This window comes from Marmota marmota, unplaced genomic scaffold, assembly GCF_001458135.2.
Source record: "Marmota marmota marmota unplaced genomic scaffold, marMar, whole genome shotgun sequence".
In the NCBI taxonomy this organism is placed as follows: domain Eukaryota; kingdom Metazoa; phylum Chordata; class Mammalia; order Rodentia; family Sciuridae; genus Marmota; species Marmota marmota.
The window spans coordinates 2,710,229-2,731,112 of NW_025999924.1; the positions used below are offsets into that span (position 1 = coordinate 2,710,229).

At 37.6% G+C, this 20,884-nt stretch overlaps 1 protein-coding gene and 1 pseudogene across 2 annotated transcripts in view; one reads left to right on the top strand and one right to left on the bottom strand.

The window, feature by feature from the left end:
- Pde4d (phosphodiesterase 4D) overlaps positions 1-20,884 on the top strand; it is a 1,424,195-nt gene that overhangs the window by 52,137 nt on the left and 1,351,174 nt on the right. Inside the window, exon 1 of one of the 2 annotated variants that reach the window (XM_048800095.1) lies at positions 4,475-5,993. The exons of the other annotated variant lie outside the window; for it this stretch is intronic. The gene's annotated coding sequence lies outside the window, so the exon portion shown is untranslated. Of the gene's footprint in view, positions 1-4,474; positions 5,994-20,884 lie in introns of those variants that run through there. 2 annotated transcript variants of the gene reach the window in all.
- On the bottom strand, positions 9,880-9,993 carry LOC125615777 (annotated as a pseudogene).

A 20,884-nucleotide genomic window follows, 5' to 3' on the forward strand; every position in this document is an offset into this window, starting at 1 on the left:
TTTTTTTTTTTTTTTTTTTTTTTTTTTTTTTTTTGTGGCTGGGGTTAGTGTACTCCACATGGCCCTTCATGGGACAGAAGGAAGAACAAAAGGAAGTATACACATGGGATCCTTCAGACTCAGCCTGTGCCCTTTCCCCTTATGATCTGGCCATGTCTCATTAATACATCTCAACTAGAAATCTTAAATGTCAGTACAGTTAAGGGTGAGTCCTTCCTGAGAATATTCAAATGTAGGTATGCACTTGGGGAGTATGTGTGACATCATATCCTCTCTCAAACAGTTCTTAGAGTAAGTGTCCAATAAGTATTTTGTGATTGAGTGCCACAAGTCCCCCAACCATTGTAGATGTTTAACAAATGTGAATACTTTTTTTTGTACTATTTTATATTTATTTTGGTACCTTTAAGCTTGAAGGAGATCACCCAACATTTGTAACATATGACAGTTTTGTGGTGGTCATCTTTTCTTCCTTACAAAGACTGGTTCTGGTTTTTGCTTATTTATTTTCTTCCCTCCGTTTCAAGCAACATTTGATCTTGCCAGACCAGTTCTTTTGGGCTTTTGTGATACAGAAAACAGGGGAGAGGTCAAGGATTGGAAAGATTGAGGCTTGAGGGCTGGACTTAGGAGAGGAGTTCTGATGGGAGGGTGTGAAGGGGAGAGGAACTTGAAAGCCTTGTGTGATGTAACCCACATGGAAGGACAGGGCTTTATGGATTGTTGCTGTGAACTGAGAGTCCCCTTCATGGTGTTTGAGAAATGCCAAAAGATAATTTGTTGCTTTGAAATGACTTTTTGGTAATTGTGTTGTTTTTCTTTGATAATGACCACTATCTAAAAATAAATCATGGCTTACAGTTTGAGTCTTAAGTTTTTCCTTGATTTTATTTGATGATAGGAACCATACAAGTATTCCATTTGTGGTTCTAGATGTATCATGTATAAATCCTCAGTAAATTTTTGATGATAGAGATTGGGGGTATAGCTCAGTGGGAGAGCATGGCTCAGCGTGTAGGTGGCTCTGGGTCCAATCCCCAGCACTACATAATTAAATAAATTAAAAATTCTTGATGCTAATGACTGATTGCCTCTTTTATGCACTTACCAAATGCTTTCCGTGTGCTAGGCACCAGTGCAAGGGACAGAAAGGAGCAAAAGCACATCATAGAGGGAAGGCTGACTTGTACATGCACATTTTCTATCTCTAGAGGTAGAATATGGGAGTCCAGAGGAGAACATGTCATGCCTACTGGGCCACTGCTTCCCTGGTAGGCTTACTCTGCATTTCCCTGCCTTGAATTTCACTGATTTATTTATCTTGTGGTGCTGATGAAGCACTTAATAATTCATTTTTTCCTTATTTTCTAATTATTAATTTCAGCTGCTGGTTTATACCTTTCTTTTGCTGCTGTTTACTTGATTTTCCTAGAATTAATTAGCATCAATAATGGATCTTTTGAAAATATATTGGCACTTACTAACAGGGAGGTGCCACCCATTAGCAAAGGAAACCATACAATGGTCAAATTCAAATTTTTAGAGTGCCTAAAAATTTGCATTATGTACTTATGAATACTTAGCTCACATTGTAAATGATTTGCCTGAGGTCACACACTTAGCTGGTGATAGAATTGCCATCATTTTGCAATTTTTATTGTTGTGCATGTCTCTTGTTATTTTGTTTTCATTTTGTGCCAATTTCTCTGATACAGAATGTAAGTTTATGGAGTGCAGATGTTTGTGTCTTTATTTTTGTACCCCTAGTGCCTAAAATATTGCCCAGGGATAGAAAAGGTTTGTTGGGTAAATGATTAGATGAGGTATTAGTCAGGGTTTTTCAGAGAAACAGAACCAATAGGAAATATATAGAAGTATAAGAGGAGATTTATTATGGGAATTGGCTCATGTGATTATGGAGGCTGAGGAGTCTCACAATATGTTGTCTACAAGCTGCTGAGCCAGGAGAGCTGGGGGTGGAACTCAGTCCAAGTCTGAAGGCTTGAGAAAGAAGCAGTTTGATGCCAAACTCCTAGTTTGATGCCAAAGTCCTGAGTAACTAGGGAGAGCTGCTGGTATAAGCTCTCATGTCTGAAGGCTTGAGGAACCAGGAGCTCCAATGTCCAAGGAGAAGGAGGAGATGGAGTTCTAGCTGAAGGGAGGGAGGGAGGGAGAGAAAGATAGATAGATAGATAGATAGATAGGTAGGTAGATATTGCCTTTCCCTGTCTTCTTATTCTGGCTGAGCCCTCCATGAATGCCCATAGTGGTGAGAATAGATCTTTTGATCTATTGATTCATAGACTGATCTATGAATCAGTCTCCTGATTCAAAAGCTAATATCTTCCAGAAACATCCTCACAGACATACCCAGAAAAAAGTAATTTAACCTCTATCTGAGCATCCTTTAGCTGCATCAAGTTGACACATAAAATTAATCATCATCAATGATAGTGAGGAAAAAAGAAAAAAAATTGGATTTCTGTTTGGGTCCTCATGAAGTTTTTCCCCCTACTATATTACATACAAAAATAAAACATATCCATTATATATAGAGTTCACATTAAGCTTGAGGCCCTCTGCTATTCACCACCTTAAAAAATATGGTTAAGACAAATACCTGCCCTAAAGATAGAGACCATAAGATAGGTATGCAAATGACTGTGATGCAAGGTGTAAGTGAAGTTGTTACAGGAAAGCAGAGAGCCGAAACTCACAAACCTCAGTTCTTGTCTTCCAACAACAACAAAAAATTAAAGTCAGACACCAGGAGTCAGGCAAGAGAACTTTATTATAGGTGAAAGGAAAGTAAAAGCAAAGTGAGGTTTAAGCAGAGAGCACTCTCTGGAGAGTGGACCATCTCCAAGCAGAGAAAACAAAGGAGACAACACTGTCTCCAAGTTTGTTACTGTTTGATGTTTACCAGGAGAACTGGGGACCACCTTCTGTACTCTTTGCCAATCAGGAGTTCCTCTCCAGAACTGTCATGGTGGCCATCCTATTTAGGGGGGCTTCATCTGCAAGTCAATCCCATGTTAATGTGGGCATTGGGGTCAATAGGTGGTCAGAAGTTACCTTAGTGTACCGTGATACTAAAGGAATCTTCCTTCCCAGACAACTGGAGACACTTACAGCTATAATTCCTAGCTTCACATCAACCTCGGTGGACTCTGTCAAGAGTTAGTCCCATTAATCCTTTTCTCGTAATGTGATTTCCAATTAGCTCCCTTGCTTCTGTTTGTTTTCTACAGATTAACTGCCACCATTTTATTTCTTGAGATAGTTTAAAGAAGGACCCGAAAGTAATTTAAAGAACACTTTATGTCCTTACCATGCATTTCACTGCTTATTGCTAGCTACTTCCTAACAAAGTGTCCTAGAGGAAATACAAATGCTCAACTAAAGCAAATCAGAGAATGGAGCTATCGTGTACTGTGAGAGAATGAATATAAACGCTTTTTGGAAGAGGTGGTTTTTGACCTGAATCTTGGTAGAGCATCTAAATTCTAGAGATAAGACGAGGGGCCGGGGAGCGCAAGATCGCACGGTGGGTAAGCGGAAGAATTGGCAATAGTAAGTGAGTCAGTTATGGGAAAGTGCAAGATGTCTCTTAGCTGTGGTGTACAGAGTGAAGTGTAAGTATGTGAGGGGCACAGGCAACTCTACTTGTGCAGGCTCAGAGCCTTGTACTTGATTCATCAACCTTTGTGGTTTTTGAATTTGGGAGTGATAGCATCAAGTTATTTGTCACCTGGAGGTGAGCTTTTTTTGAGAGTCCCGAGATTGAGGCAGTGAGATAAGTGGAGAGGTGATTTAAGTAGTTCAAGAACAAGGTAGGAGTAAGTTCATCACAGGGAGGCAACAGGTATGGAAAGGATGGTTCAGTGTGGCAGCTTAGATGATTGACATGATGTGGAGAATGCTAGAATGAGAAGAGCCAAAGATAGTGATGCCTTAGTAGCAAACATTTCATATGTATCACTACCTACTTAAATACATTGGATACTTACTACAAACTTTGATCATTCATCATACTGTGAACTCCTAGAGGATGGGGCCCATGTAGCCATCATCTACAACATGAACATGACGGGGGCTTGGTAAACGTTTGTTGGAGGAGTGAATGGAAGTTTGCAGAGTTGACTTGGTGACAGTAGCCCTGGCATTGATGGAAATAGAATGGTTTTATGTTTGTTTTGTTTTTTGGGACATGCTGAAATTTGGGGATATGGTCTATTTTTAGATGCTGTTTCTGGGAATAGATTACAGAAAGAACTGGAGAATAATTATAAGCTGATGTATAAGTAAGGGCCAAAGAGTGGGTTCAGAGAGGGTCTTGTCACTGTTCCCTTCACGATGTCAGGTGACAGAGAAAACATGCATGACGTTGTTCAGGGGATGGTGGAATGTAGAGTGAAACTTGGAAGGATGAGGACTGAGGTAGCCATGTGGGCTTTGTTTGCCAGCGAAAATTAAAGTGAAGGGGGAAGGGGAAGGGGAAGTAGCAGAAGTGGGTGCAGTAGAACAAGAAGTTGAGTGTGCGGGCGTCAGATGCTGAGTTCTAAGGCTGGATTATGTCCTGATTAGTTGTTTCAGTGACTCTCCTTACTTTCTATTACCTTATTTTTCCCTTATAAAAGATGAGGTTAAAAATAATACCTGCATAAATGTGTGTATAATTCTTAGATAGAGTACAGCTTGAATGTAGTAAGCACCCATAAGCATTAATTCCTCTTCTGATTGAACTCAATTAGGACCATTTTGTCTATATTGTCATATTAAATCCTTAATGACTGTAGGTAGGCCATGTTATCATCTTCATTCCACACATGAGGAAACTGAAGTATAAAGAGGTTTCATAATTTGCTAGATTCACAAAGACACGAAGTGATAAAGCTTCTCCAGGAGAAAGTCTTGTCCTGTCCCTCTGACTCCCAGACTCACACATTTCCCACTATGACACATTACCTAAGCTACACAGACGTGGCAAGACCACTTCCTGAGAAGGTTAGATTTGATCACTAGGTTCTAAAGGAGTATGGTCGACTTGGAGCAAAGCAACACTGTGAGGCCACTCTGTGCTGCAAAGGTCACCTAGCAGTCTATGAAAGAGTGTGCGAGAAGAGTCGGGGACTGAGAATCCAGACCAGAAATGGCTGAGAAAGTGGCAAGGCTTGGCAAACTGGAGGATTAGCTAAATGTGTGGCTGAGAACATGGTACACAATCTCCATGTAATCTTCATCTACAAAATGATAGAAACTGACTCTAGGGGTGTGTACAGGGGGAGCTTGGAATTTGTGCTTGAAAATTTTATTTTATTTTATTTTTTTTAATACTTATTTATTTTTTAGCTGGACACAATATCTTTATTTATTTATTTTCATGTGGTGCTGAGGATCGAACCCAGGGCCTCGCATGTGCTAGGCGAGCGCTCTACCGCTGAGCCACAACCCCAGCCCCTGTGCTTGAAAATTTTAGACATGAAACTCTAAGAACATCTTGAAACTCTGAAGGGTCAGGAGGATGTTGGAAGGGGAGTCTCTGTAGTTCTGCTCCTTCTAAGAAAAGCACCCTGAGAGGATGCACTGTTTTCTCTAGAGACTAGTGTCTGAACATCAAACTGGAACACTGTATTAGTTCTTGTGGCAGTTTGGTTCTGATGGAAACAGCCTTGGTAGTCTTTACTTCTCTGTCAGTTGAACTGTCAATCTTCCCTTATTGTGGAAGGAAGCTGGTTGGTCTTCCCAGGAGTGGGGATGTTTTCTATATACAATCAGCACGTGACCTTTGTTAAAAGGAGGAGGTTTATACCTTTCTGTAACTTTCCTCCATAACTGTGCAGCAATTTGCATTTGGGAAGTTAGAAAAATCAGTTCTGTTGACTTCCTGCTTTCTATTTCGGGGCTCTGAGCAGCACTTCCCATTCGAGTGGGACCAAGCAGAACACACAAAGCTGAAATTTCACCTGGAGTTGATTTGCCTTGGGAATGAAGTAAGTTCCTGGTTCGGGTGTTTGTCCCAAAGTTTGTCTTTCAGTTACTTTTGTTTTTATACTACATGGAATGAAATGAGAAAAGCATTCTGTTTTTCCCCTGCAGGTCAAAGTCCTAAGGATATAGTGCAGATTTCCAGGCACTTGAGTTCAAAGCATGCTGCTCAGGCTGAGCTCCTGGCTAGATTTGGAGATTATAGTGGCCACTCCCTTTGACGGTTGCTAAGAATATTATATGTGGGTTATTTTCTTTAGGTTTCCTGTCCAAAGATTTCATTTTACTTGCTATGTGAAAGGGCGAGGGAGGGTAAAGCTTTTCAGTTTTTCCTCCCCTCCCCCTTCTTTCCCTTACTTCCTTTTCTTTCTGTTTATAGTTTAAAAGTATGCTTTTCAACTTTCATTATCTCATTTTCTTCCTTCTAACAAACTGTGAGGTTGATATTGTAATACCCATTTTACAGAGGGTGAAGCTGAGGTTTCAGTGACTTAGCGACTTGGCCAAGGTCACTCAGTTGATAACACTGAGAATGAATCCCTGGTTTTCTGACTTCAGGTGTCTGTGCTTTCCTCTCCTGAGTACCACATTGCTTTTCTGGTGCAGGTTGTAGTCTGTAGGATGCTGACAGGGAGAAAAGGAAGTAGTGTCTGGTCTGGAAAGCCTGAGTATGTCTCATCTACAACTGAATTATGTCTCCTGATGAATAAGACAGAGGATGGTAACTAAGTATACTATTATGCAGTTCTTCCAACATATAGGCTTTTGGTCTCTTTGTGTCACAGACTTGAGGACCGCACGACTTGAGGAAGTCATTCATGGCGTTCAGGTAGGTAACTAAAAAGTTAGGTGTGGGCACCGCAGTGTTTCACTCTTGAATTCAGGTGATGCACTTTTTCTGTTGGAGGTTGAGATGAGGATAGTAGCAAGGGACAGTTTCAAGGCAATGGGGTGGGGGAAGTTGGTGTGAGTTGGTGACCCTGCTCTGCCTCTACTCTGGGAGGAACCTTTATTCTGGAGGAATCCTCAGGAATGTACACAGAGCCAGGTTGTCCTGATAGACTGTAAACTCCAAGGGGCCTTCTGTGCCAGGGCCCTGGGCCCGCAGGTGTTTCCCTGACAGGTCTGTGAGCAATAGCCACCCCAGGCAGTGCCTGCTCTTCCTGAATCAAGTCCCTCCCTCCTCAGCCTCAAAGCAGAAGTGGCTGGATGGGTGATGAGCTGGGCACTAGGCCAGGACCACAATCTATGAAGTACTACCTACACTGCTGTGAGATTCTGACCTTCCTCTTTTCTGGTCTTACAAGAGGGCATGAAGTGGATGAGGGGGATATTAAATATTGGGGTAGGGAGGGGTTGATAAACAGGGGCACAGCCAGCAGAAGTCTCACGTTAGAGTGAGGAGCTGAGAGACAATTTTGAGGTTTGGGAAGGGATCTTCAGAAGTCTCAGTCCTAAGGCAAAGGATTAAACAAAGAAAAGTCAAACTCAGGCTTAAATATGTTCTAGGTGTGGGGTTAGTATTCCACATCACTAGAAATGTGGTAGCAAGAGCTGTGATGGGAACAGTGTTGGGAGGGGGATTGGGCCACAGAGGGTCTCTGAAGTTGAGGACTATCGACAAAGGAGGTGAGAAAGGACACAGTCTTGCAATTGACCAGAGGCGATAATGCCGTATGGCACAGGCTTCCAAATTGCACATGGCATCCAAACAGCCAAGCAAAGTGTTCTCAAAAAGCTTGTGATGGAGGGGGCTGGGCTTGTGGCCCAGTGGTAGAGTACTTACCTAGTGTGTGAGGCACTGGGTTCAATCCTCAGCACCACATAAAAATAAATAAATAAAATAAAGTTACTGTATCCATCTACAACTAAAAATAAAAAAGCCTGTGATGGAAAGTTTGTAAATTGAATTATATTTTAAAAACCTGAGGGACTCTCACCACTTTTAAGTCTCATGGGAATTACTCTTGAAAAACAGATAATTATTTTAGGAAATGGACACCCATTAAGTGATTGATTTTGAATCTGTGGATTTGAATACATTTGCTCAAAGGAGGATTCAGCTTTTCACCATTTCACTGGGAGTAGATTTTTTTTTTCCCTCTTATATATTTGGAATGCAAAGTTCTTAATTGGGGATAGTAATTATGTCCCAGCTGTCTTTACTTTTGACATACAAAAAGGTACGGAAAACTATTTTATAAAAGAGAATTTAAATAAGACAGAAAATTTATTTTCTTCAGGGTACTATGCATTTTTAAGGAAAGGCTTCTCCAGTGGCACTTTTGGAGATGGTTAACAAGGGAAAATCCTCCCAACAGGGACACTTAGCTGCTAAGTCTGGCTTTTGGAAAATGAACATTAGTCTTTTTTTCTAAACAGGACTCTGTGAGCTCAGTCATGTACACTATGAAAATAATTGGTGTGTGTTAGTACGCCTTGTGCCAGATTTCATGCTTGTTGAAAGGTGATTGGACTCAAACCAGCACATTTAAAGGTCAACTGGTTGTGCTTAAACTGTGCAGAATTTTAACTCTTTCATTTTCATGGATTTTAACCAAATGGCCATTTTAGGGAGGAGGAGAGACTGCATACTTCATTTCAACTTTCTGATCTTTTGTTCTTGATTGTTTTGGTAATGTTCTCAGGGTTTTTGTGTGGATGAAAGAGTCTGAGAAATGAGCTCTCAGCTGGCATTTAGAAATGGGTGGGAGCAGGGACTGGGTTCTTTTGTAAACTACTAACTTTGCGTCTGGCTCTAACCAGACTGGGCACATTAACATAGGGCTGTGAATTCTGTCTCTGAGTGACTTTTTAAAGTTCCTTGAAAACCTCAGTGGATAAACCACCATCTAATGCTCAATATTGAACCCAGTTTGATACTAGCTCTGATTCTGAAGTAGGTGTCTCACTGGGCTAGGGATCGAATAACTGTATTCACCAGTGATTTTGGATGCATGGAATAAATGGTTCATTATTGATCTTCAGGACACCTTTTATGTACCAGTCTTTTTGCTGGGTTTCCCCAAATAAGGTAGGGGTCTGACCTGTCTCAAAGACATTGGGTAAATTTTAGTCACCTGATGATAAAATTCCTTATGTTTTGGATTAGTGTCCTTGTGAATCCCTAGAAACTTTCTGGCCCTTCCTGAGGAGGACTAGCTCCAAAAGCCGTGTCTTTCTGGAGGGAAAAACTTTCTGAGGTTGATATGGGGCATTCCCACAGATGTCACACAAAAGTTGACAGGAAAAGTCAGTTGGAGTCTAAGCATCTATTTATCTTGAGTGCATAGGAACTCTTGTAGTTCTGACGAACAGCAGACTAACAATCTAGAGCATTTTATTTTGTCAAGCCGACAAGTCAATATTCTCTTCTTTCTTGGTTACTTCATAGTCTGCTCTTAGTTTTTTTCCTTTCTATGCCAAGTGGTGATAGCTGACCTCCAGGAATCTTCTGGGTAGAGTGGTATCAACCTAGGAGTTGAGCGTAAAGCTGCTATTCGTCTTCCAATATCTCAGTCTCTTCTGCCTGAACCCTAGTTGATACTGGCTGGGAGATGGTCCTGACCTAGAAAGCTGGAAGAGAAAACTGCCAAGGTGGCACTTCAGAGTAGAGATGGAGAGCCAGACGTGGATTGGTAGCAGGGTGACTGTTGAGCTCACTGAAGGAGAATCTAAAAGACCAGAACAGATGAATTGCTAAAGGAACACAGCTCAGGGGTGGTTTACAGAGGAGAGCTGGGTGAAAGACAGCTCTAAAGACAGCTGCCTTTGTCGTAATTCGCTGGGTCTGCGGTACTTGCTGTCCATTTCTGGATACACATGGTGTCCAAAGCCCTCTCTGAGTTAAAGCCCAGTTATTCCTCTTTTTTTTTTTCTTTCCTCTCAATTCCATGTTTGCCCATTTACAATACAGACCAGGGCCAAGGTGCGTAGGCTTACTCTGATTTCTTCTTTATCTACAGTCAGGGTAAGAACACAGCCCGTGGTAAGCATCAGGAAGCCAAAGCCCAATTGTTCTTGAACATGTCTTTCAAAGATACTGAGCTAAGGTTACCTTCATCACATTGTTGTTATTACATTTTGTTCTCATATTCTTCTCTACTTAAATCACTAATAACCTCCAGTTTCTTCCTTTCTCCCTCCCTCCTTCCTTTTATTGTTGGTGCTGGGGATTGAACCAAGGGCCTCCCGCATGCTAGGCAAGCACTCGGCCACTGAGCTGCATCTCTTGCCCCTTCTCAAACGGATTCATTGATTCTGAATCTTTTACCATTAACTGTTGTTAATTCTCTTCCCTCAAACACTTAATATCCACAAAACTAAAGACTACATCTGAGCTAAATGAAAAATGGTATAGCTACAAAATATGAATTAATGGTTAATATTACATGTTAAATATTTGATGGTTAAATATTATATGGTGCACTTGGAATCTGTTCATAGTTTCCATATATTTTTTACTGTATTCAATGATGAGAAACACATATACTTCCTGGTGCATCTTCAGGTTCATATATTTGTGTGTGTATACATGTATATGGTTTAATAAGAGTTTCATGGAACAATGCTTAACCGTACTATACACAATGCGTGTTGATCATTTCTATCTTATTCTCTGTTATTGAAAATAAGAGTGTAACTCACTAAACCCAGAATCTGTGGTTTGAAAATCTGATCTACAGGACGATATGTGCCTCTTGAGCTCTTATACACTGTTCACATGTCATGCAGGATGAGTGGTGGCCATCTCAGTTGCATTTTAAGGGATTGTTGAGGAATTGCTTTCTCTTCTCATTCTGCCTTAAAATAAACAAGCAAAAGAAAACTCAGGTCAGGAACGAGCTCTTTATCTGCAGAACACATAATCTCTTCTCTCCCTATGGTCTTCTCTAATAACCCTTCTTTTCAATTTTTCAAAATCACTGATTGATTTCTAATACTATAGATTAGAAATGTAGAGAACATTTTTCAAAGAAACAAAATATCTTAATAAATGGAAGACTGTGCCATGCATAGATGGAAAGGCTCTGTATTATAATGAAGTCAATGCTATTTTAATCAAAAAGTCAGCAGGCTTTATTTTTAAATGAAGATTCACAATTTTATAAAATTTATATGGAAATGTACTTAGCCAAGTCAGCCAATAGAGCCCTAAAGAGGAAGAAAAAAAAAGAAAAAAAATAAAGAGGAGGGAAAGACTGGTTACTTATTATAAAGTTCAAAATTTAAGTATGATATTGACACAAAGAGAAAAAGTGTACTTTGTGGTCTTATATATCTTTTAGATGTTTATCTATGTATTTGATATTTTTGATGCTGTTGCAAGTTATGCTGTTTTGTAAATTTTGCTCTGTTTTGTAAATGTAAATGTGGTTTTTCTATACAGTTATTGTGCTGCTAAAATTAATTCAAATACTTTATCAATGGATTCTTTTGAATAATACTATCCTATTGTCTAAGAATATTTACATATTATTTATTTCCAATTCTATGCCTTTTATTCCCCCCACCCCTTGCTTTATTGTTTTGACTGGATTTCCAGTGTTGACTAAAAATGGTGATAGGGTCTTTTACTCTTTCCTGATTTGGAAGAAAAGTTTTCAACATTTAAGTATTAAAAGTAATTTTTTTGTACATGCCCTTTATTAAATTAAGTTCTCTTTTCCTTTTAGTTTGTTAAGAGTTTTCTTATCATAAATAGATATTAAATTTTATCAAATGGTATTTCTGAATCTGTCAAAATAATAGATTTCGCTTTCCTTCTATGAATCTGGTTAACTATCTAAAACTGATATATAATTTTTTAAATGTTCAGAAACTTTCTTAGGGACATTTTCTTTTCACATTATAATGTTTCTGAAATTGGAATGTCTCCTTCAAGTGATATAGTCTTTAAATCACTCACTCTCACAATTATTATTCCACATGCATTCCTTATCATTAGATGTCAGCTTTGAACTTGAAGAATAGTTGTCACTGGATTAAAAGATGATCCCCAGAAACCAAACAGTTGTGCGAAAAGAACAGATGTTTAGTAACATTTCTACAAGAATGTTATCTTGCATGATGCTCTTGTCAATAGTATTGATTTGCAGTACTATTGATTGAATGGATGATCTTAAATGGAAAAGTAAGCATTGGAGTCTTGGGTTACTGCAAATGTCCTGAAACTATAGGAGTTTTAGAATTCTTTTTTTAAAATTTTTTATTTATTCTAATCAGTTATACATGACAGCAGAATGCTCTTTGATTTATTGTATACAATTTTTGACTTCTCTGGTTTTACCCAAAGTAGGGTCACACCATTTATGCAATCATACATTTTTCTAGGGTAATGATGTCCATCTCATTCCACCATCTTTCCTACCCCCATGCCACCTCCCCCACCCCTTGCCCCATCCATCATTCCTCCACTCATCCCATGCCCCTCTCCCCATTATGGATTAGCATCCACTTATCAGAGAAAACATTTGGCCTTTGGTTTTTGGGGATTAGTTTACTTTGCTTAGCATGATATTCTCTAACTTCATCCATTTACCTGCAAATGCCATAATTTTATTCTCTTTTATTTCTGAATAATATTCCATTGTGTATATATACCACAATTTCTTTATCTATTTATCTAGGGCATCTAGGTTGGTTCCACAGCCTGGCTATTGTGAATTGTGCTGTTATGAGCATGGATGTGGCTGTATCACTGTAGTATGCAAATTTTAAGTCCTTTGGGTATAGACCAAGAAGTGGGATAGCTGTGTTAAATGGTGGTTCCATTCCAAGTAAAACCAATATCTTTGAATGTTAAACCAACCTATATTCCTAGAACAAACTGAACTGATAAGTTACATTACTGGATCCAGCTTGTTAAAATTTTATGTAAGGTCTTGCATTTGTTACATGAGCAAGCTCTGGCCCAACTTTCCTTAGTAATGACGTCAGGTTGTGATGTAAAGGATATGCTGTCCTCATAATACCAGAAGATAGTGTTCCCTATTTTTAAATTCTCTGTAGAGTTTATGTAAGTTTATTGCTAGTTCTTCCTAATCTATTTAGTAGTATTCAACAAGGAATTATCTATTTTAAGTACATTTTCAAGTCTATTTCCATAAAATTACTCATAATATGATTTTTAACATATCTGAAGACTAGTAATATTCTTTTTTCATTTCAGATATTGGATATTTGTGCTTTTTATCTTATTTCTTTATTTTCTTTTTGATTAATCTTACTATGGGTTTATCAGTATTATTAGTCTTTTCAAAGAAACAACATTGTTGGTTGTTCTCCTTTTTTGTGTTTTTAACAATTTTGATTAATTTTATTATTTCCTTTCTTTTTATTAATTTTTTATTTGTTTTAATTAGTTATACATGACCGTAAAATGCATATATGCACTTTGATATATCATACATAGATGGGATAACTTCTTTGGATTTAATTTGTTGTTTTTATAGTTTCTTAAGATAGATCCTAAGACAATTGACTTGTAGGCTTTCTTCTCATCTAACGTATAAATTTAAGACTGTAAATATCCCTCAAAGATCAGATTTATCTATGTCGCACAAATTTTCCTTTTTAGGATTTTCATTCTTTTTTTTTGTGTGTGTGATGTGGGGGATCGAACCCAGGGCTTTGTGTATGGAAGGCAAGCACTCTACCAACTGAGCTATATCCCTGGCCAGGATTTTCATTCTTATGTTGTTTAAAATATTTTCTAATTTCTATTGGGATTTGTTCTTTGACCTGTATGCTCTTTAGAAATGTATTATTTGATTTCTAAATATCGAAGGATTTTCAAGGTATCTGTTTGTTATTGATTTTCAGCTTAATTCCACAGCAATATTTTTTCCACATCAGTGCATTATAATTGTACATATTGGTGGGATTCATTACTATGTATTTGTATATACACACAATATAATAGTGGAATTGGACAATACTGTTCTTCAGTATTTCGCCTTTCCTTCCCCTCTTCCCTCCGGGTCCCTTTCCTCTGTTCTACTGGATTCCCTTTGATTTTCCTGATATTCCTCCCACCTGTCTTTTCCATTTCCTCTCTAATTTCTACATATGAGAGAAGACATGCAACCCTTGACTTTCTGAGTTTGGCTTATTTTGATTAACCCGATATTCTCAAATTCCATCTAATTTCCTGCATTCTTTTTTATGACAAAAGAAAACTCCATTGTGTGTGTGTGTGTGTGAGTGTGTGTGTGTGTGTATGTGTACATACGTATACATACCACATTGTCTTTATTACACTGCAGTCTTTTTAAAAAATTACTTATTTAAAAAATATTTTGTTCTTTTTAGTTATACATGACAGTAGAATATATTTTGACAAATTAGACATATATGGAGTATAACTTCCCATTTTTGTGGCTGTACATGAGGTGGAGTTACACTATTCATGTATTCATATATGAGTATAAAAAACTTATGTCTGATTCATTCTACTGTCTTTCCAATTCTCACCCCCCCCTGTCTTCATTCCCCTGTGTCTAATCCAATGAACTTCTATTCTTCCCTCCCCCCACCCCCTTTATTGTGAGTCAGTATCCACATATCAGAGAGAACATTTGGCCTTTGATTTTTTTAAATTGGATTATTTCACTTAGCATACTAGTTTCCAACTCCTTTAATTTACTGGCAAATTCCATAATTTCATTCTTTCTTTATGGCTGAGTAATATTCCATTTTGTATATATACCACATTTTTTTAATCCCTTCATCTGTTGAAGAGCACCTACATTGGTTCCATAGCTTAGTAGCTATTGTGAATTGAGCTGTTCTAAACATTGATGGGCCCATGTCACTACAGTATGATGATTTTAAGTCATTTGGGTATATGCTGAGGATTGGGATAACTGGGTCAAATGGTGGTTCCATTCCAATTTTTCTGAGGAATTTCCATACTGCTTTTTGGAGTGGTTGTACCAATTTGCAGTCCCACCAGCAATGTATGAGTGTACTTCTTCCCCCACATCTTTGCCAACATTTATTGTTGCTTATATTTTGATAATTATCATTCTGAGTGTAGTTTTGATTTATATTTTTCTAATTTCTAGAGATATTGAATATTTTTCATATATTTGTTGATCTTCTATATTTGTATATCTTCTTCTGTAAGTGTCTGTGCATTTCCTTAGCCCATTTATTAATTGGGTTATTTGTTTTTTTGGTGTTAAGTTTTTTGAGTTCTTTATATATCCTGGAAATTAATGCTGTATCTAAGGTACATGTGGTAAAGATTTTCTCCTATTTTGTAGGCTCTCTCTTCATGTTTTTGATTGTTTCCTTAGCTATGAATAAGCTTTTTAGTTTGAAACCACCTGATTTACTGATTCTTGATTTTTATTTCTTGTGCTTTAGGAATCTTGTTAAGGAAGTTGGGGCCTAATCTGCCATAATGAAGATTTGGGCCTACTTTTTCTTCTACTAGGTGTTCTAGAAATATTCTGGTGAATTTTTTGGATCTTCTAAATGTAGAATCATGTCATTGGCAATAGTGATAGTTTGAATTCTCCTTTTCCTAATTGTATCCCTTTAATTTCTTTTGTCTAATTGCTCTGGCCAGAGTTTCAAGGATAATGTTGGATAAAAGATGGCATACTTTTCTTGTTCCAGTTCTTAGAGGGAATGTTTTTAATTTTTCTCCACTTAAAATGATGTTGGCCTTGGGTTTAGTGTATATAGCTTTTATATAGTGTATATAGCTTTTATATGTTTCTAATATCCCCAGTTTTCCTAGTGTTTTGAGAATACAGAGGTGCTGTATTTTGTCAAATGCTTTTTCTGTATCTATTGAGGTAGTCATATTATTCTTGTCTTTAAGTCTATTGACGTGATGAATTACCGTTATTGATTTCCACAAATCTTGCATCCCTGGGATGAACCCCACTTGATCGTGGTGTACTATTTTTTTTAACATTTTTTTGGATACAATTTGCCAGAATTCTACTGGGAAATTTTGCATCTAAGTTTATCACAGATATTGGTCTGATGTTTTCTTTACTCGATGTGTCTTTATCTGTTTTTGGTATCTGGGACATTGGTCTGAAACTTTCCTTCGTTGATGTGTCTTTGTCTAGTTTTGGTATCAAGGTAATACTAGCTTCACAGAATGAGTTTGGAATATGATGAGTTTGATATATGTAGATGCTCCACTGTTTGAGGCATAAATATTTACTTTTATTTTTTTGGTGTTGATTTGTTGTTCTTTTACACCAAATATTTACCTTCTATTCCCTCTTTTTTCTATTTCATGGTACAATTTGAGGAGTATTGGTATTAATTCTTTTTTGAAGGTCTTGTAGAACTCAGCTAAGAATTCATCTGGTCCTGGGCTTTTCTTAATTGGTAAGCTTTTGATGGTGTCTTCTATTTTATTGAAATTGTTTAAATCATGTATGTCTTTTTGATTCAGTTATGTCGTGTGTCTCAGAAATTTGTTGATGACTGCAAGATTTTCTTTTTATTGGTGTATATGAAGTGGACTTCAAGCCAAAGTTAATCAGAAGGGACAAAGAAGGACATTTCATACTGCTTAAGGGAATTATGCAATAATAGGACATAGCAAAGGTAAATATTTATGCCCAAAAAATGGAGCATCTACGAATATCAAACAAACCCTTCTCAATTTCAAGAACCAAATAGACCACAACACAATAATACTGGGTGACTTTAACACTCCTCTCTTACTATTAGATAGATCCTCCAAACAAAAACTAAACAAAGAAACTATGGAACTAAATAATACAATCAATAATTTGTACTTAACAGACATATATAGAATATCTCATCCATCAATAAGCAAATACACTTTCTTCTTAGCAGCACACAGATCCTTCTCTAAAATAGACCATATCTTATGCCTCAAAGCAACTCTTAGCAAACACAAGAAAATAGAGATAATACCCTACATTCTATCAGATCACAATGGAATGAAATTAGAAATCAATGATAAAATAAAAAATAGAAGATACTTTAACACTTGAAGACTAAGTAATACACTATTGAATGACAAATGGATGGCAGAAGAAATCAGGATTGAAATAAAAAAATATTTAGAGGTAAATGAAAATGGTATCAAAATCTCTGCAACACTATGAAGGCAGTGCCAGGAAGAAAGTTCATTGCTTTGAGCTCATTTATTAAAAGAATAGAAAGTCAATGAATAAATAACCTAAAATTACATCTCAAAGCCCTAGAAAAAGAACAACAAATAAACACCAAAAGCAGTAGATGACAGGAGATAATTAAAATCAGAGCTGAAATCAGTGAAATTGAAACAAAAGAAACAATTCAAAAAATTGATAAAACAAAAAGTTGGTTCTTTGAAAAAAATAAATAAAATTAATAAACCCTTAGCCATGCCAATGAAGAGAAAGAGATTGAAAACTCAAATTACTAAAATTTGTTATGAAAAAGGAAATATCACAATGGACATTACTGAAATTCAGACGATAATCAGAAACTATTTTGAAAATTTACACTTTTATTTTTATGGTTCGTGGTTGGCTATTGTTTGTATCTGTTTTCTGCTGCCAATTACACAGCCACAGACTAAGAAAGTTTTAATGAGAAGCAGTTTATTTTGGCTTATGGTTCTGGAGGTTCAAGGCCAAGTGGCTGCAGCCGATGATGGCTTTCTTGCTGGCAGAGTCCTGAGGCAGGGTGGGGCCTCATGTGGTGAGAGTCAGGGAGTGTGTGTGTGTCAGTATGTGTGTGTGTGTCTGTCTTCTGGTCTCTCTTCTTATAAAGACACAAGTATTCAACAGTGGGGGCTCCACCCTAATGACTTTATCTAGTCCTGATAATAGAACAAAGGCTCCATCTCTAAACAACATGGTTAAGTTTAGTTTTCACTCTCTTAATACCTGAGAATGAGGATTACATTTCAATACCTGACCCTTTGGGGGACATACTCATACCATGTCCAAACCATCACAGTGTGTTTCATGGAATACTTTTGTCTTTGAGCATCAATTGTCGGAAAAATAACTAAAAGTGACACCTTGCTACTGAGCATAGTGGGTCTGTAATTATGGATTTAACTTCTGACTTATATTTTCACCAAAAAATATGTTAGCTGCAGTATGATCTTTCAGCATTAATATGGTGTTTGAAATGTGAACTAAATACTTTTACTTTTAAAATATATTTTCCCTATATACTAAACAACACTACCATATAATGTAGTGTAATTAAGAACACGAGTTTCAGGTTAAAACAAACCTGAGCTCAGATAGTAGTTCTGTTCCTGTCTAGTTGTGCATCATTGGAAAAACAATTCCAACACTCTGAGCTTTGGTTTTCCTATCTGTAAAATGGGATCTGCTATTTCTGCTTTACCTTATGCTGTTTTAAGAATAAATGAGGACTGGGGTTGTAACTCAGTGGTAGAACATTTGCTTAGCATGTGTGAGTCATTGGATTTGATTCTCAGCACCGCATATAAATAAAATATGAATAAAATAAAAGTTCATTGACAACTAAAAAAATTAAAAGAATGAATGAATGAAAAAAAGAATACCATGTGCATATATGACAACCATTATCATTATTATTAAGATGATTAATTTCTCTGTTCCTATCGTATATTGTTGGCTGCCAAATTTGTTCACAGAATAATTTATTGTATTAAAAAGTGATACACTAGTGGGAGAAATATTTCTTATGAATAAATAGTTGAAAATGGCTTACCATTTTATCTACAAAGATGGTATATTTGGTATAATAAATTCTGTATTCTTAATTTAGCAAACATTTTTCCATGTTTTTATTTATGCCTTATAATTGTACATTTACATATAGTATTTGTTGCTACATATTTATACAGGAACACAATATAACAATATAATTTGGCTAATATCATTCCCCAGTATTTCCCCTTTCTTTCCCTTTGATTTTCCTGAGATTCCCTCCCCCACAACTTTCTTTTCCTCTAGCTTCCACATATGAGAGAAAACATGACCCATGACCTTCTGGGTTTGGCTTATTTTGTCTAACATTATGTTAGACAAATATGCAAATGACATAATTTATTATGCAAATGACAATATTATGCAAATGACAATATTATGCAAATGACAATATTATGCAAATGACAATATTATGCAAATAACATAATTTCATTTTTCTTAATGGTTGACTAAAACTCCATTGTGTATAGATACCACATTTTCTTTATTCCATTGATGGACATCTATGCTGGTTCCCTAGTTTGACTACTTTGAATCTTGCTGCTATAAAATGGGTATGCATGTATTACTGTAGTATGATGACTTTAATTCTTTATAATAAATACCAAGAAGCTGGGTCATATTGTGTTTCCATGTCTACTCCTTTGAGGAACTTCCACACCAATTTCCATAGTGGTTATACTAATTTTCAATTCCACCAATAGTGCAAAAGTGTTCCTTTTTTTCCACATCCACTCCAGCATTTATTATTGTTTATAGTCTTGATGACTGCCATTCTGACGAGTGTGAGATCAAATTCAAGTGCAGTTTTGATTTGCATTTCCCAAATTTAATTTAGCACTGAAGCCAGGACTATATTGCCGCCTTAAGCCTCAGCATTGCTTGTCTGGGCCATCACAGCCCCTTCCTTACCACTTCCTTCCCATTTCTTGTCCTTTCAATTCATCGTTTATACTTTTGCCTATATTGTCTTTCTAAATCAAAACCATGCCACAACTTTTTCTCACACATTCATAGACAGCCCATGGTCTGCTAAGAATAGTTCAACCTTGTTGAGATTTAGGGCCCTCCATGACCTTGCACTTCTGCTTCCTGTGCTCCAGCCATGAGAATTAATTGCAAGTCCTCATTAAAACCATGTCTTTTTCAGCCATTCTGCAGCTATAAATGTCTTTCTAGTTGTTTAGTTCCTCTCAAAATTGTGCCTATTCTTTAAGATATAAGGTGAATACCATCTTATCTATAGTCACCTCAGATCCAGAAGACAAGTTCAGGTTAGGCTACCGGGGAGGAGTGGGTGGAAGCATTCCAAGATGGGGAGATGGGTATTGAAATGGAAACCAAGGTCATAAAACCTTTTGCAGGAACTGCCTCTCCCCAACATTCAGCATAGAGTGGACTTCTATTTCATGTTCTCTCCCTTGTACTGGACGCTAGAATCATTGCATCTCAGAGAACGTCTCACTGTTCTTCCACTAGGTGCTGCTTAGGTTTCTCCTACTCGCCTGTCTTTTGATTCTGGGGCTTCTGTAGAGCCATGTACTGCCTGGAGCATCCCTACACTTTGTCCTGAATTTAGTCTGAGGTCTGTCTTCTCCTTGCGTTTTTTTAGCGTTGACTCATGGAGGGATCTGTTTGCTGAAACCAGCTGTCACAAAGTTCCTCCTTTCCCTTCTCCACCCATGGGTAGCCTGCAGCCCTCATCCTGGCCCCCTCAACCCCGTCCACCATCTCCCACCCCAGCATCAACCCTGGCCCTGTTAGTTCCTTTCCATTGTCCTCCACACCCAATGGTCCTGTCCTGTGCTGAGGAAGTTCATGGGGCTAAGTATTCATTACAAATATTAACAAAACTAACCCTATTATAACAGAAGTGCCTACAAAAATGTGACCTTTTAAGAGACTAAGAATATTAAAAACACACACACACACAAAAAAAAGTGGGAGTGGTGAGGAGGTGGAACAGGACAGGGAGTGGAAGGGAGACCATAAGAAAAGGTCAGACAGGCTTGGATCGGGATAAAGGCAACAGGCGTGGGCAAAACAAGACCAGAAGTGCAGCCAAAAAGAAAGGGGACGTCAGAGGAGGGCTGAGGGAATGGGGGAGAGAGAGAACCAAGAGGCTAAGAAGTAGCTTATTTATAAGGAGGAGGAAGGAGGAGGAAGAGGAGGAGGAGGAGGAGGAGGGAGAG